This window comes from Rhinolophus sinicus, linkage group LG01 (assembly GCF_036562045.2).
Source record: "Rhinolophus sinicus isolate RSC01 linkage group LG01, ASM3656204v1, whole genome shotgun sequence".
NCBI lineage: Eukaryota > Metazoa > Chordata > Mammalia > Chiroptera > Rhinolophidae > Rhinolophus > Rhinolophus sinicus.
In genome coordinates, this window is record NC_133751.1 from 46713416 (window position 1) to 46731418 (window position 18003).

General features: G+C 37.4%; 1 long non-coding RNA gene across 2 annotated transcripts in view; it reads right to left on the reverse strand.

Moving 5' to 3' along the window:
- The window catches only part of LOC109450251 (uncharacterized), a 302164-nt gene that overhangs the window by 77659 nt on the left and 206502 nt on the right, over positions 1-18003 (reverse strand). The window contains exon 1 of one of the 2 annotated variants that reach the window (XR_012497621.1): positions 6606-6702. The exons of the other annotated variant lie outside the window; for it this stretch is intronic. This is a non-coding gene — a long non-coding RNA (uncharacterized LOC109450251). Of the gene's footprint in view, positions 1-6605; positions 6703-18003 lie in introns of those variants that run through there. 2 annotated transcript variants of the gene reach the window in all.

Consider the following 18003-nt stretch of genomic DNA (forward strand, 5'->3'; position numbering starts at 1 on the left):
GGTGGTGCCGTCAGAAGCGAATTGCTGCTATGGAGTTTAGAGGAAGAGCCTGGCCTTCCCTTCCCACTGCACACCCCTGCATCGGGGACCAAGCTCTGAGATAGGACAGGGTTGGGGGAGGGGCTTTGAGCAGGAGGCATCTAGTCAGAAGCCCCCGTGCCAGGTCTGCCTTCCGGCAGTGGATAAGAGGGAGAATCCGGTATTGAGAACTTCATGTTTTCCATGCTGCCAAGGGTAGGCTCTATCAAACACTTTGTCTTCACTCTTGTGGAGACAACCTATCGCCAAACACCTGCCACTAACCCCCTGCCTACTTCTCTACATTCACCTCCCGCCACTGCCCACATTCCCACTTTGCACTGTAGTGATACGATGTGAGGGGACTCTGCTCACACCACACGGTGGGTTCCTGACTTGCTGCCTCACTAATGCTCTTCCTCCCTTCTGAAATCCTCTGCGTTAAATGCGACACAATCTTCATCTGGCCTGGCCCCTACCTCCAGAGATGGCTCCTCAAACAGCCCCCATCCCCATGTGTCCTTCCTCTGCATCCTCTTTGGATTGAATTAACCTGTTTCCACTTTCGATCCTTCACTAGGCTGAGCAACTTACAGGTAGGGGAGTGACCGTGCCTGGGGTTTCATAAGCAATAATATGTTTGCACCCCTGTCTCTGTCCTTCATTGTGTAAATATAGGTTATACAGCATATGGTTAAAAGTAAAAACTTTGGAGCCACCGTGACTAGTTTTCAATCCTAATTGCCATTTACTAGCTGTTTACCTTGAATTGGGGTTATTGTCCCTCAGGTTCCTTAGATGTGAAACAGGCAGAATACCTTACAGGTTTGTTGTAAGATTTGAGTGACTAGATAGAGGACAAACTAGTTAGAAAGAGGATAGATGATAGATGATTGAGAGAGAGAGAGAGAGGGATGCTACATATGTTGAATGATACTTGACACATTGTAAGTGCTGGTTAAGTGTTAACTACCATCACTGCTGTCATCGTCATCATCATCATCATCACCAGACCTGTAGTCCTGGCAGTAGATGCTTGGTTCCCTACAATGCCTCCCTCAGGATTACCATGATTCTTGCTTGGATTTGTCTGATTTCCAGATTATTCAGATTAAGTGATGACTACTCACCCTTTTGTGTCAGATCCACTGACAATCCAGAGAGAGCTCTGGTGATCCAAATAAATAGAACTACTGATCAACAGCACCCTGAACAAAAACACAATCTCTTCTCTCAAAGCATTTGTAATAATAAAAAATATATATATAAAAAAAAAACCCAAACAAAAAGAAAACTAGTTATTTATGTGGGGGAGAGACAAGAAATGAAGAGAAAAGAAGGGAAAAAAAGAAAGAAAATTGTGGTATTATTGGTAATGACCTTGGAAAGATAAAAAAGGTTTCTTAAAAAAAGAATTAGTAAAGCTGTTAATTTTAGCAGATTGTGTTCAAAATGCTGAATTTCTTTAGAATGACACATTTCTTGAGAAGAAAAGTGCTAAAGGGAAGAAAAAAATACTGGGGGGAAAAAAAGCCAGCCAGGGAACTGCAAGAAACTCAAGCCAATATGTAGCTTGCATCTGCTGGCAATACCCTCATCAAAGGAGGAAATAAGATACAAAACTGAAATTGCTATTCAAAGAAACTTGATAAACAAAATAATCCATTCAATATAACAGATGGCTGTACAATAGTGTGTGCCATGACTAAAATATCTGACCCACCCACCTACCCACTGGTAATGCTACCAAAAACATCAATTTAAACTGGGTAACCTGAAATGTACAGAATAAAACTGGCTATAACTACAATGTCAGCAAAATATATTCATGTGGAAAAGAATGGAAATATTCAAAAGGCATCATCTAAAAAGTATACTTCCTTATGCTATATTCTCTCTGTTTGGCCTTGGTACATCTGTCCTGAGAATTTTACCTCTATCTAGTTCAGTTCGTTAGTTCTGTAATTCTAACAAGATCATCAAAGCCGTGCTCAATCTAGTTCACCTCAAGAGATTATTTATGTTACCTCTGCTGTGTCCCAAACACTGTGCAGGAGATAGTAAGGTGAATACAACATTGCCCCAGATCTTGCAGTTTGCACCCCAGTTTATCTACTGAGCAGTAAACTGAAGCATCACTTTGAATATAGCTAAGTCTCTGGAAATCTGGAATTGCTAAATTAATGGTTTGCATTGATTCACTTGATGAAAAATTATGGTCAGAACTTACTAGACTTCCATGCACGCCACCTCATTTAAAGTTGCCATTATTGACTGGTCTAAAAGATTTAGTAGAAGGCAAAAGAAACTATCACTTTGCAACCCAAATCTGATCAATCTGAAAGTTACTTATTATTTTTAATGCTTTCATGTATAAAACTGAATGTCTGAGCAATGGCATTTTATACTTATAGCTATGCCTTTCATGGATACTGTAAACACGACCAGGGTGAAGCAATGTCATACTTCAGGAAAAACAAAACCTGAAGCACAAACAGAATGTATCAGAAAAAATTAATCACCACATTTCCCTGTTGCCTAATTTCCTGATTAACTTCTGATGGGCCTCTGAGGCAGTGAATTCAAACACTCAAACAAAAAGGACTTAAACAGGAGGTGAACTGTCATCACACAGTATTTCTGACAGCTTGTTCCTGAGCAAAGCAACTGCTGTCCCCAGGGACTCATTCAACATTCATTCGAATCATGGAGAAAGAGACCCAGTTTGGAAGATGTTTTTCTGGAGTACAGAGGGGGACTTTGATCCTAGCTCAGATAACAGCTGCCCTCCATGGGAGGGTTTTCTGGTCGCTCTATCCCTCAGGCCAGGTAAGTCTCAGGGGAGGTGTCTAGTTGACCTCAAAGCTCAGCCAAGCAACTGATACCTGAGGGAGGGTCTTTGAGTGGGCAAGGGAGCCTGGCATCGAGTGTTATCATTCTGTCAGTCTCTCTCCTGGCTAGACACAGAGCACACAGGAAAGGGACTCCTAAAGGGAATCAAGTCTCACCTTGATTTTCCCCCCATTGTAAAATTAAAGGAAGGCAGGACGCCAAAATACCATGATAGATTTTAGTCTCTGCCATTGTGTTTTCTCACTATTCTGGAATTGTAACCAAGTGTTTCCTTTGAAATTCCTGACCCCTGACTTTTAAATACAAAAGCAAAGGTGAATATGGATGATTAATATCTTACAAAAAAATAAAATGTGTCATGCAATTTATAAAGTAGGTGTGGAAGAATATAAGACAATTTTTTTTCTTTTAGAATGAGGGGAATTTGAGAACAAGTTGGAACGTCTCCTTTAAAATGTAAGAGATTAATCTAAGCATTGACACTGTGAAGTAAAATTATGTCTTTGTCATTATTGGTTGGAATCACTGAAGTTAGAGACATGAAAAATAATTTGAATGATAATTTGTTTGAAAAGGTGAATATAAACTAGATCTCCAGCCATCACAAAATCATCCTGCTATTCATAACTGGATATGCCTTTGTTTATCCTGAATCATGTTCTCGTTTAATAAATATTTATTGAGCACTTATTATGTGCAAGGCATTGTTTCAGACACTATAGGGCATAAAGATATTAGTGACAGCCCCTATACCTAATGGGGGCATTAAGACTGTACATGGTAGGAAATGATAAATCTATAGAAACAACATAAACTGGAGGACTTAATAGATCTCTCAATGACCGTCAGACCAAGGTGCAGTTTTGGCTCCAACTGGTACTTCAATTAAAAGCTAATTTCAAGATGACAGGAGTATTTAGCCAATCTCCTCCTCTGTCACAAAAGGGAAAATGGGCTGCTATCAGCCCACACAGAGAGCTATTAAGCCTCCACAGACTTACAAAGGCAAATGTAGGGAATTTGCCTGCCTCTGGCCTCTCTCATCTTCCAACTCTTATCCTCAAATGCGAAGTGTGGCATTGGCTGAAGTAAAGACAGCTGAGACAAGAGGTCTTGGGCAGACCTCCCTGGCGCTATGGGAATATGTGTTTGAGGACCCACCACCCAAATGGAAGTCTGGCATCACAAAGGGCATCTCCAGCTGAGGCTCCTCAGCGAAGAGCCAGAGGCTTGATAATGGGAAGAGAGGTGATACTTGTCATTTCTCCCAAGAAAGGCACCTTCCTTTGAGTTCTGCAAAGCTAAAAAGGTTGTTCTTAATAAAAACTATTGACAAGCATTCAGCAGGAGTGTGTGGAAAACACACAAATGTGAAGAAAGCACAAACTCCACGTGCTGGTTTTTGTGTTGTAACTCAATAAGCCAGGAGACGTGCTGCAGGGTATGCTGGACACCTGTTCAATAATTCCGTTTGCTTTGGAGGAGATGTTTAATGTTTAAAACAACAAGACCAGCAGAAGAGACCCACATTTTTTATCTAGTGTTTATACCAGTTATAGCCAGATGTGTCCATTCTTTCTCCTTTTTCCTTATTCTTTTAAACACTCAATTGCCTGTGATAGGATTCAATTAGGAAATCTACTTTCTGCTTTGATTTATTTGTTCATCCTTGTGACATCACTTGGATTCTTAATCTTTTTTTTTAATCCCTTTATGATGGTTTTACTTTATCCTCCCTTTCTGATGTTAGCTTTCTGGAGACTTCCAACGTGAATATCTTTTAAAATCATTCTTACATCATAGTGCTTTTTCTACATAGGTCCACCTACTTATATCTATATATCTATGTATCTACATACATATCTATATATACCGGGGGTGCCAAAAAAAGTATATACATTTTAAGAGATGTGATCTATGTCTAAGCAGTAGTTCGCCATAATCAGAAGTGTCTGGAGGCTGATGGTAACCACTTTGAATACCTCTTATCATTGCAGAAGTCAAACGTGACTTGTGTTCATCTTTTGTTATGGGTATATATTATCACAATTTTAATACAGTTTTTTTCTTTCTTAAAATGTGTATACTTTTTTTGGCACCCTCTGTAGATAGATTAGATCGATCGATCGATAGAAAGCACTATCATGCTGAGGTTCCAGGACAGGCATTACCCCGTATTCTACATGGAGTCCTCTTTTCTACAGCCAACTAAAACATCCTTGATTGTTTTCAAGATATACCCTTGCCTTTTCTCTCTTTTTCTTTGTTATTTTGCCTCCCTCAAAATTTTTTATTTTTTCTCTTCATAATTACCATTTTCAAGTTCAACTCTGTCTTCAGACCTCAGCATGAAGTAATCTTTTCTTAATTTGTCATTAGTTAATGCACACTAAGCAATTACAGTGTTTCAAGAAACAACTCCTGAAAGATTTAGAGTGGGCCCCAGATATTGTTCAATAAAGGCTGATGATGATAAGCAGAATCAGTCCCTTGGAAATGCCCATGTTTGTTTGCAAATATGATCCATCCCACAGGGCTCTTTGTAGCCAGACTTTACCCTTGCCCATCAGGAGGTAGAGTCTTTCCCTCCCTTTGCATCTGGGCTGTCCAAGGCACTGGCTTTGACCAGTTAAATGCAATGGACATGTCTCTGGACAGGCGTCTGAACCTGGGCTTCAAGAACCCTTGCAAGTCTTGTTCTTGTTGTCATGGAGCCCTGCAGCCACCATGCTGTGAAGACGTCCTGAATAAAAGGTCAGATGGAGAAAGAAGTCAGTCATCCCAGTCATTCCTGCATCCCAAATGACACTCCAGAGGTGCGAGTGAGACCCTCTAAGACCATCAACCCCAACTGAGCCCCAAGCTGAGTGCAGCCACAAGAATGAGACCAGTTGAAACCAGCAGAATAGCCCAATCAACTCACAGGATAGTGAGAAAAAATAAACTGCTATTGTGTTAAGTAATGAAGTTTCTGGTGGTTTGTTATTCAACAATAGATAACTGGTACCGCCTCTAACACACCTACTACCCTACTCGCTTATAGTAGTGCACAAAATACAGGATTGAAAATATGTATCCCAAACAGGCCAAGAGACGTAGTCATACATATTCATTTGATATTTAGTGATACTTATACATTAAAAAAAATATTGATATTACATAGGTATACAGTCGTCCCTCAGCATCTGCAGGGGATTGATTCTAGGGCCCTCATGGATACCAAACTCTGCAGATGTTCACACCTCTTATAGAAAATGGCACACTCCTGTATGCTTTAAATTATCTCCAGATTACTTATAATACTGTGCTTCCCTGAAAAATAAGACCAGCTGGACAATCAGCTCTAATGCTTCTTTTGGAGCAAAAATTAATATAAGACCTGGTATTACATTATATATTATATTATATTAATTATATTATATTATATTAATTATATTATTTATATTATATTAATTATAGTATTTATATTATATTACATTACATTACATTACATTACATTATATTATATTATAGACCCGATCTTATATTACAGTAAAATAAGACCGGGTCTTATATTAATTTTTGCTCCAAAAGACGCATTAGAGCTGATTGTCCGGCTACATCCTATTTTTGGGGAAACACGGTACATAGTACAATGGAAACACTATGTAAATAGTTGTTACACTGTATTATTTAGAAAATACGACAAGAAAAAAGGTCCACACACGTTCAGTACAGATGAGACTGCATAGTACCTGTGAGCAACAACGTGGCATTCTTTTTTGTGAACATTTTCCATCTTCAGCTAGTTGAATCTGAGGATGTGGAACCAGTGGATACAAAGGTCTATCTGTAAATATAAATATTTGTTTATATAATTAATCTTAGGTTGATGCAAAAGCAATTGTGGTTTAAAAGGTTAAAATTATTGCAAAAACCACAATTACTTTTGCACCAACCTAATAATATATGATAAAAATATATATGCTATACATAATCACATGCACAGGCCCAAGCTTCAGCACTGGGGTGCAAGATAAATAAAATTACGTCCTCACCATCAGAAGTCTCCTTATCTAGTCAGACGTGGTACAGATGAATTACACCGCCATGTGAAAATTTTGGTAGAGTGCTACAGGAACACAAAGAAAGGAGTGATTCACCTGAACTAAGAAAAGAGAAGTGTGGGTAGGGAGAATTGAAAAGAAAAAAATCAGAGAGTAGTTAGTTACTGGGTTAAAAATGGCAGCAGCAAGGTGTTTAGAACCACATCTGGAGGTGGCCAGTCATACCTCCAAAGGCCATCTTCTGCCATAAGGACCTGGAGTTGAACTATTTGAACAGGAAATTGCCTGAAATTATTCTAGGTGACATCTTCACCCTCTCTTCCCTCGCCTATTTCAAACACTATTTTTACACTATATAATTAACTCCTAATATTAACTGGATGAGTCTTGCTATTGGTTAGCTATGTAATTTAACACTGTTTTTTCACAATATAACATACACCTGTTTATCCAGTTGGTACACTAATGCATACTGCATTAGGTACCCAATTAGGCCATGAGTATCTAAACCTCAACGTGTCCCAAATTGAATTCACTGTTCTCTAAAGTTTGTTCTACTCTATTTCCCATCACAATAAAGGGCACCATTAACCACCCAGTCACTCCAGCCATGAACCTGGGAGTCGTCCTTAACTCTCACTCCCCTGAGGTTCCCTCACAAATTCCATCCCCATTTACTCTCTGAAATCTAATCCCTTATCAAATCCTGTTGATTCCTACCTCCTAAACACCTCTCAAATCCACCCCATCCTATTATTCCCACTTCCTGAGTTCAAGAGTCAAGATCCTTTCTTGAACCATTGCCATAGCTTCAACTATCTGTCATTCTGCTTCTACGCATGCTTTCCTTCATTCTATCTACCACACTACAATCAGAGGCATCTTTGGAAAATGCAAATCTCATCATATTAGTTCCATGATTAAAGCCTTTCCATGGCTCCTCCTGCGTCAGAATAAAATGCAAACTTCCAGGGACAGCTTTTAAGGTCCTTCATGACAGATCTACCTCATGGTCTCATTTCCATATGCCCCCATCCCCAACATACACACCCTACCTTCCAGCCATAGCAATTATTTGTATTTCCCTTTGCTATCTGAACAATGGCTTGAGCTACCACTTCAACTTCTAAATACCATTTGTAGACTGATCTGATTCAAGAACAGCAACTCGTTGTTTAAGACACATCTCATTTCCTCTGGAAGCCTATCTCCACATCTGTGTTCCCCTACCTTGGGCCCCGCAGTGTAGAATAGACCACTCTTGCCTTTATGCCCTCAATTATATTATGAACATACTTGTATATCTATAGAGTTCATACTACACTTTATTCTACTTATTTGTTTATGTTTCTGCCCTTCCTCCCTCCCCACATCCTGCCGTCACCAGGCTGACATCATTATAGATACAAAATATCATTTATTCCTTTGGTATTTCTACCACATCACACATTGCCTGGCTCATAGTAGGTGTTCCGTAATGAAGATTAAAATTTTTCAGATGATTTGAATACCATAAATTCAGAAACACAAAAAAACGGTACCAAGCATAACTTAAATTTGTTTTCTTGACTTGTGATTTTGTTCACTTTCTTCTGGTTGTTTGAATTATAGAAGTGTTTAAATTTTGGATAAATGAGAATTTACTGTGTCTTTTTCCTAGCTGATATAATAACCAAATCTTTATATATAATAAATAATTTACTGCTTTTGTAAAATAGTATATTTGCAAGCCAATACATTGAGGGTATTCAGAGGCAAGCTATCCGGCACAAATTGAGAACCACTAGCCAAATAAATAACAAAAATGTCTCAAAATTCTTCACTAAAACATACATAGGAAAACTCACCCCTTAGAACTCTGCAATATATTATAATATAAATCAGAGAATGCGCTACAGGCAAACCTACAAGCTACAGCAAGAAATGACAGCCGTTAGCCAGGGAGAAGACATAAAATTAAAAGAGCAGATCTAAGACTGCAAAAAGGAAAATTATTTAAGTTCAGTAAGGATAGGAAAAAAAGTCATCTGTACCTTAACTAGTCTGTGGCCATTGCTGAATTATTCTATACAAGTAGTATATAGCATACTGTACAGTTATTATTTATATTGATGATCATGATTTTTCAATTAAAATTATGTTCATTATATTCTGAATAAAACTAAAAGGAATGGTATAAAACATTTTAGAATTTTTTTCAAAATTAATATTTTTTAAAAATCTGTTTAAATTTTATTTTTCCAAGATATACAGAATAACCCCTTCTTAAGTCTTTTTTCAATTTGAATAAATACTAATTAAACATACCACTTATTCAATACCTAACTGTTATACATTCTGCACTCTACACTAGAACCCATAGGATAAATATGATTATTCCCATTTTACAGATGAGGAAACCAAGGTCCCAAAAGGTCAGGTAAATCACCCAGGGTCACACAGCTAGTAAGCAGCTAAGTAGAGATCTGATGCATATAATATGCTTTCATTCCTGTCGCCATTGAAATTTGAATGATGGAGAATTCATACAATTACTTGTTCATAAATTGATTTGTAGGAGTTCACCTTGAATGCTAGACTTCAATTCACATATCTGTACCACAACTGAGTTTCCTTTCACAGTGAAGAAAACATTTAAAATAATTGCTTCACCAAGATAATCTCAGCAAAAGCAGAAAGTACCCAGGATGAAATGTTTCATATATAGTAATGCCATACACTTTTGCTGATAGAGGTCTAAGCATTTACAAAGTAACCTGTTGGGGAAAAGCACATAAACTTATTGATATTTTTCACAGGCAGTCAAGAGTTGGGCAGATTTTTAGTTAGGATCTAATACAGTCATAATCATCTACAAACAACAATGATTCTTCTAAATTAAGATCCAAAACAACGGCTAGAGCTGATATCTTAATAAAAAAAATAAAAACAAACAAAACTTTGGAGGCAATTTTAATTAAAAAAAATAGGTTATTATTAACCGTTTAAATTGTTAGCATAATAGTTAAAACACTAGAAATGTCCCCAAGAGTTATTTACTTAAGGGCTTTGTTCTTGAAAGTCATTACATTATTCCAATAAAGACTAAAGAGGTTATTTTCTCTAAATTATTTAGGTGTAAGAATTAGCCTTCAGCCAGGTGCTCTGTTTATGCAGATGGTAAAATAAATTATTCAGAAATAGAGACAGGTAAAACAGATGGAAAAGCAGAGTAAACCAAGAAAGCCGTGGGCAGCTGCTTACCAGGCCCCCAGGAAAACACCCAGTTCTATGTCTTGGGCCAAGTAACCAGTTAGGAGTTCTAGATGCATACGCTGTTGTACTTTCCTCTAAAACACCTTTGGGACCTTGCACTTGTTTCAGGGACCTTGCACTTGTTTCAGTATTTAAACGTATGTCATCTAAAATTCTTTATGAAAACAAATAATCTTAATCTAAACCGCGAAATATTTCTGAGGGCAGGTTTCCTTCCAGATCAGAGAGCTAAACTGTATTTCCAAATCATTTGAGGCTCTTTTTAAAAAGTGTGTTAAGAACTAGATATATCTATCACCTTGCACAGACTGATGGAGTTACCTATAAGACCTCCTTTGAACAGCTAAGGTTTGTCTCTTACCTGACTGAGTCATTGATTCAAACCCGATAGGTACAAATGCCAGAAAGACCTACTTTTTGGTAAATTCTACACTGGAAGAGTATTAATAGTGGCAGGCCATCTTATAATGTGGTGATCTGCTGAAGAAATTCTGGGAAATAACCTGCTTACAAAAATGGATCACTAAGGGAAAAAAATGTTCAGAGCTCTATACATACCTGCCTTAGTTCAGCTCATTTAATAACGCAAACAAATTAAACAGAAGAGGTTAATTCAAGCACAAGAATAATCTGGACAGGGAGGAAGGAATGCTCAAGGAAAGAGGAACAGCATTCCATAGAGTGAAGTACACTGGACGCCAGGAGATCTGGCTTCTAGTCTCAACTGTGCCTTAATCTGGCCTTAAGGCCAGAGCATATTAACCTCTCTCAGCGCCAGTGTTTTTATTGACCAAATAAGGTCAGACCATCCCAAGATACTTTAAGCTCTTGTACTCTACAAGTCTGTATGAATTTGGAGAAGGGAAAAAGATAACAGTGAAAGCAAATGAAATCCAAGGCCATACATCCATAGATAAAAGCACTTAAAAAAGCACTTTGTCTGCATCTTGTACTTTCATTTTTAATCTAATTTATAGACTTTAGAGCTATTATTTTGGAGGACAATTTTTTACAGATCAAAAGAGGAAGGCTAATGATGTAAGCTAAAGATTCGATGTTCTAAATGGTTTCTATGATTTGGATGTTTGGAACTGTGAAAACTAACCATCCAAATAATCAACTGAATTTTTCATTTTTTACTGAAACCTGTGGTATTACATAGACACTGCCTAAAAAACTTGTTTGAACCAGCTTCCAAAACACATGTCTGAATAGGCACTGAAGCATTCCAAAGGTCGGATATTGAAGATGCTATCTTTATTGACACTGCCATTTTATAATCCTAGCAATTACCATTAACCCAGGCCCTTGTTCTGACACTATCCAACCAAATTTGTCTGATTTCATTCACTCAAAAATTAGTTTACTTTTCCCATGTGGCCAGCATTGTGAGAGGGCTATCACTGCTCTAGCAAAACCCACAGTCTCATCAGGGAGACAAATATGTAGGCAAATTCAACGAGATGGATTATTATTGTTGTTCTGGTTTCTCAGTGTGGGTCTTAGACCCAGTTCACCTCTACTTTCCTTTACTTAATATTCTTTCTTTAAATGAACCTGCTATTATAACCTAAGATGTTTATGTTACATTTTATGTCAGTAACACTTGTCAATAACAGACAGTGACTCAAAAAATAAATATATAACCACTCAAGTAAATATATTTGTTGGTAAATGACCTAACCCCCCCCCCTTACATATCATTGGTGAAATGTATATTATAGAAGGGGTAGTTTTATTGGTCATAAGGACCCTGGCTTAAAGGATTCATTTTTTTTCCCTTTCATTTAACGAGTATGTATTAAGCACCTATTATGTGCCAGGCACGATTCTCTGATGGCAATAACAATCGATTTAAGGACTTTAAATAGTACAATGACAGAAACAGTTTTGCACTTCAGAAAGTTTTAGTTTTTAATTCGGTTTGGAAGATCAACTGAATGGGTTTTGAAACTACAAGAACAGAGATTTAGACAAAAATGGTGACAGTAACAGTTGACACAGATGGAGAAAATCATTTCAACATATGTATAAGAGGTCAAGTCAACAGGATTTGGGGATTACTTGGTTGTGGGGAGTAAAAGAGATAAAGGTGTCAAAGCTGATCGCCAGGCTTCTTAGTCCCAGGTGACTTAGTGCAGTTAGGTATCACATTCCCGGTTTCATCTGGTACCTGGCATGTTTAGTGGATCATTAAAGGTCTTTATCTCCACCTTAGAGATCTACTGATGAGATATTATGGTATCAGTTTCACTATGCACTACTATAAGAGTAAATTAGAAAAATAAATGTATAGATATTGGTATATGGGGGCAGGGAGATAAATTGAACCAATAGATTCAAGACACGAAGTAGATCCCAAATTGCATTTTGCCTTTTGAATGCGCTCAAAGACTTTGTATGGAGGCAGTCTCAGATGGCCTCCAGGCTCAAGCTTAAGCTCAATCGACTGGCTAAAAGAAAATAAAAACCCAAGTCTCTGAAGAAATAATGCAGCCCTCAACTTGATCATTCCCTTTTAAAAACAAAACAAAAATAAAACAAGAATTGCTACAGATGAGGAGGAACAGATGGAGAACTCCAGGTAATGTCACTGGAAGACTGTCCCCATCCTTGAGGTGTGGCCTCCACTCGCACTGCCTCAGTCAATAATGTATGTTGCCGATGAAGCAAGCAAAGATATAGAGATACCGAATTATTACTCAGAACAGAGATGTCAGTCAGCACAGTGAGAACAACCACATTGACCTTCTGTTAACAGGAAGAGGATCCTGTTACAGTCACTCTTCGCTGTGGATCTACCAGGTTAGTAAAGCCATTCTTCAGAGGAAAAACAAATAAGTCAAACACACAGTTGCTTCAGTAAAAACTTGCTTATAAATTATGGGACACTATGCATACTCTTAAGGTAACACTTTCATCATTACGAACCCATCATGTAATCTTCTAGGCAGGGCCTATTGAAAGTGGAAGATGTAGGAACGTGATAGACAGAGTGACTTGGAGAATCAGAAACCCCAAAACACTAAGATTGTGGAAATGTTTAGGATCTTGGACTTTTTAAAATACGTTTTCTGTAGCGATGAGATCCAGAAAGAAAAAATGACAGGCATAAGTAGAAAGTAACAAGAGTGGGGAGGAAAACACAGACGGGCTGATGTCTAATCCATTGCACACTAACAAGAAGCAGTTTTCCTGAATGTCTCCCAAGCAGGCATCCAGCTTTTAGAAATTAAATTCAAACATATATCTACGCTTCAAGAACACCGGAGCCTACATCCCAGCCCCAGGCAGTCATCCTTCACATGTGGCTCTAATAGCATTGTTGAGAAAACAGCTCAAAGTGCCAAAGACATTGATTCAAAGTCCAAAGCATCATCTATCATCTTTATACAAGAAAGCACAATGCATTCGATTTTTTTAAATGTATCTATTAATTTCTACAGTGAGTTCTTAGAGTTCCACTGTAACAAAATAGACACTTCACCATTAATGAGGGAATGATTTTCAAGCAAATCTTTGATCTAGGAAAATCATTCTGTTTCTGTGAAAGAGCTAGTGTGCATACGTTTACAAAAATGAAGCTAACATTTAAACACTTCTTCACAGAATCTCACTTGAGAAAGGGTGGCTTATAATGGCTAATCAAAATTTTTATTTCCTCTCAGAATTGCTTTATAAGGAAAGCCAAACACAGATCCCACCAGCTTTTAGTGCTGACATAATTCAGAAGAGTTTCTTCTGCAGGAGACTGGGAAGCTCTGTTTCTACAGTGCCTGGGGCTGAGGAACAGGAGCTGGGAAATGAAGTGTTATTCAGATATCTCTATACTCAAGAAGAGAAACACCCTGAAGTACTCAACTGATTGTTTTTTTAATCCTTGAAAAAATGTATGGTATACGTAGCATAACCATATCATATTTAATATCACAGTGACATTCTCGATTAGGTTAGACAACTACAAAAGCTATGCTGGATTGTGTCAGTTTGCTCTGTTTAATGAAAGTATAAGAGCCCACTGAGTGCTACTCAGTGCTAAGAGAATGTGTGGAGGATAAAAGGAAAAGATACAGAAACACAAGAGTCACCCACTACCAAAAACAGATGGTAAAACAAAGAGTAGGAAGAGATGCTGAACATTTGAAAGTATTTACCTTCTGTCCTGGAATTAAGTTAAGTGAGTCCTACCGTGTTTCCCCAAAAATAAGACCTGACCGGACAATCAGCTCTAATGCATCTTTTGAAGCAAAAATTAATATAAGACTCGGTATTATATTATTATATTATATATTATATTATATTATATTAGACCCGGCCTTATATTATAGTAAAATAAGACCAGGTCTTATATTAATTTTTGCTCCAAAAAACGCATTAGAGCTGATTGTCTGGCTAGGTCTTATTTTTGGGGAAACACAGTATCCCGGTCCAGAGTAAAGGAGGAAGTATTTTTAAATCCTCTTTGTGAGCATTAATTCATTTGTTCAATCATTTAATCATTCATTCAACAAATAGTTACTGAGGATCAACTGCAAGAACAAAACAAAATCCCTTGCCCAATAAAACTTCATTCTAATGAAAAGAGACAAACAATAAGTAAAAATAAACAAATAAATAAATCTTTTGTTTTTGTTGCTTTCCAATTGGTGACAGCACTATGGAAAACAGTTAATAGGCTAGGGTGTACAAGGGGACACAGGAGATCAGAAGAATTAAGGATTTTACTATTGCATAAATGGTGTAAGAGCAACACTTGCTAATGAGACCTGAGCTGAAAGGAGAAGATATTGAGTGAGATACGTGGGTATCTAGGGAAACAGTGTTTGATGGCAAAGGCCCAGAGACGTACCAGGGAGGCCTGTGTGGCTGGAGCCGAGTGACCAGAGAGCAGAGTGGTCGAAGATGAGGTCAAAGAAGTAACCAAACAATAGATGGAGGTTTAGGACATCTTCACTAGCAACAGTCACTAACTCAATATCAGGCCCTAGTTTTATATGACTCTCCATCATGTCTTAATAGGAAAACAGTAGGCGATAAAATCACAGAGGATACAACTAGAAGGTTTCACAGGAAAAGTAAGTATATTAAATTAATGTTTAAGTCACTGACAATCCAGTTATACCACAAAGAAAAGGTGACTAAGGAACAATGATTAATAAAAATCAAAAGAAGATGATGACTAGAATGTGATGCCAACTTTCAAGAAACTCACAGTCCAGTAGACGTCTTTATTCCCACAAAAGCCTAAGGAAGTGTTATTAGCCCCAATTTATAATCAAAGGAACTGATGTAAGCAATGTGTTCTAAATTACACATATGGTGGACGAGCCAGAATTTAATCCCACATTTTTTATGTCTAAATCTTATGCATTTTTACCTGGAAAAAAATGCTTCCTATTTAAAAATATCATCTTTTCTCTTGGCCCTACCTTTGTAGAAACTGTTTTAGGCCAATTCAATTTTTTAAAAAGCCAAAGAACTATTTTATAACTAACAGGTTGCTTCTTTACAGAAGAGAACTAAAGAATGCTCTTAATTGTGTCTATAAGTATTTACAGTTTTATACTGAAAAAAAGTCCCTGTATTACATTCAAAAGTACCCATAATTTGTTTCAGAGAAGTCCACCTGACTTACGATATAATCAAAAAAGGTGGGAACCCTTAACTGTCTAGCAATTTTTATTAGTGGAGCAATTTATACAAAACAATCTGTTTTTCAAAAGTTAAAAGCAAACAAAAAACCTGGCAGAATCCTACTGTCCTATTAATTTTATTCTAAGGACTTTTTTTTAAATGTAAAGAAAAACGTTCAATAATTATTTCCTAATATTCTATGCTGTCCCACAGACGATGTGGTTAGAAGATTTCAGAGGGAAAGCAAGTACATTAAAATTAATAATGGGGTCGAGCTTACTTAATGAGCTGAGCTAATTTCTTACAATTAATATCATTTCAAGACTGAAATACATGTAAGGTTAAAATTCACCTTCTATATGCATCCCCTTCTTTCACTCTGATGGGGTGGGGTTGCCTCAGGGAGAAGATAATGAAAGAAAGAAAAAAAAAAACACAAAGTAAAACAACCAAAAAACAAAAAAAAAAACCTTGGATATGTCCATTCACAAGTGATAGGTTACTAACTCCTTCCTTGAAGAGCTGAAATTTCCCCTGCAGTTAAAAGATGTTCCTGTCTTCTTTATCACCCTTTGTAATCAGATAACTAAGGGAGATCACAAGTGTCATGTCCCAACCCTGCGGCAGTATCAGACTAAGCAAAAAGCAGCTTTCTTTGCTCTAGCTTGCCATATGTATTTTCACATCCCCAGGTTCTTCACTGCTTGAAAAATTAACACTGGTGAATACTCTTAATTGGCCCTGACTGGCTGAACTCAGGAAAGGTGCCAATTATACAATCTTCCTGATTTCCAGCATTTACAGAGTACACATTGTCTGAGAGACAGTCACATCTTATTTTCTGATTTACTTTTAAAGTTGTCTACCACGAAGCAATAGAACTTCTCTGACTACTTTAATAAAGGGATGTTTGATTCGTTAAGCTTGTTATGGTTCAGAATGAACAAATCTGAAGAACACATTAAGCAGGAATGTAAACTCGAGAAGAAATACTGTCTAGGAAAGAGAAGACTGACTCCAACTCTGGTTGTCTCACTGTAAAACTGGTGATGATGGTGACGATGAACAAATTACCACTAAGGGTTTCTCCAGCTCTAAGGCTCCAAAAGATGTGCTAGCCACTTGGGAGCTTCCTGCTCAGATGTCTAGATGTGCCTTTCATCTATGACAGGGGTGTCCAAACTGCGGCCTGCGGGCCAACTGCGGCCCGCAATCCATTTTTAATTGGCCCACAGCAAATTCCAAAAATATATTTAGTTTACTTAAATAAACCAGGTGAGGCAATACGTACTTTACCTCAAGTGAGTGGCCTGGCTGTTTGTGTATATTACCGCATGTGGCCCTTGGTGAAAAACGTTGAAAAAAGTTTGGACACCCCTGATCAATGGCTTTCTCATTCAGCAGTGCTGAACTGGTTTACTGAATGCCTGTTCTAGAGTTTCTGGGGACTAGTCCAGTTAAATGGCAGTACAATTTGTCATAGTAAGTTGACATTACCTATCTAGAGATTTTTCTTTCATTGAAATGATTTCCTAAGATGGTTATGTGCTTCTCCCTAACTTTGGGGAGGGAGATACATAAGATTAAGCCTAATTTTTTAATGTTTTATTCCTCCAAATGTAAATAGAGACAGATTCATATCTGTTATCTTTTTAAAAACCATTTTCATTATTTCAGCAATTTAATTTTAATATGGGTTTGGCAGCCACTGCTCCAGGCATGATAAAGTTTTTAGTGCCCCATTCTCTGACATTTCCCTTAAATTAGCCTTTTTGGAATAAAGGTATACAGCCACAGGATGGTTTAAGTTGGGAGGTACAGAGTATCAGTTCAATGATGTCAACCCTGTAATCCCAGTGAAATGTCAGATTTTTGCTATTTTAATTGATTTTGAAGAATAGTTTGTATGTTCTAAGTGGATAGGCGGGGTTTTTTGTGGGGGGGGGTTGTTTTGGTTTTTTTGCTATTCTTATTAGTTTCTCATTTTGTTGCTTTGTGCTCAGAAAATATGTTCTGTATGATTTCTGCTTTCTGTAATTAGTTGAAATTTTCTTTATACACTAATTATATGGTTAGTTTTCTGTGCTATATGTGTTTGACAAGACAGTATATTCATTGTTTTTTGGATACAAAGTTAAGTATTAAACATGTTAATAGTGTTATTTAAAACTCTAGATCCTTTCTTGTTTTTGTCTAA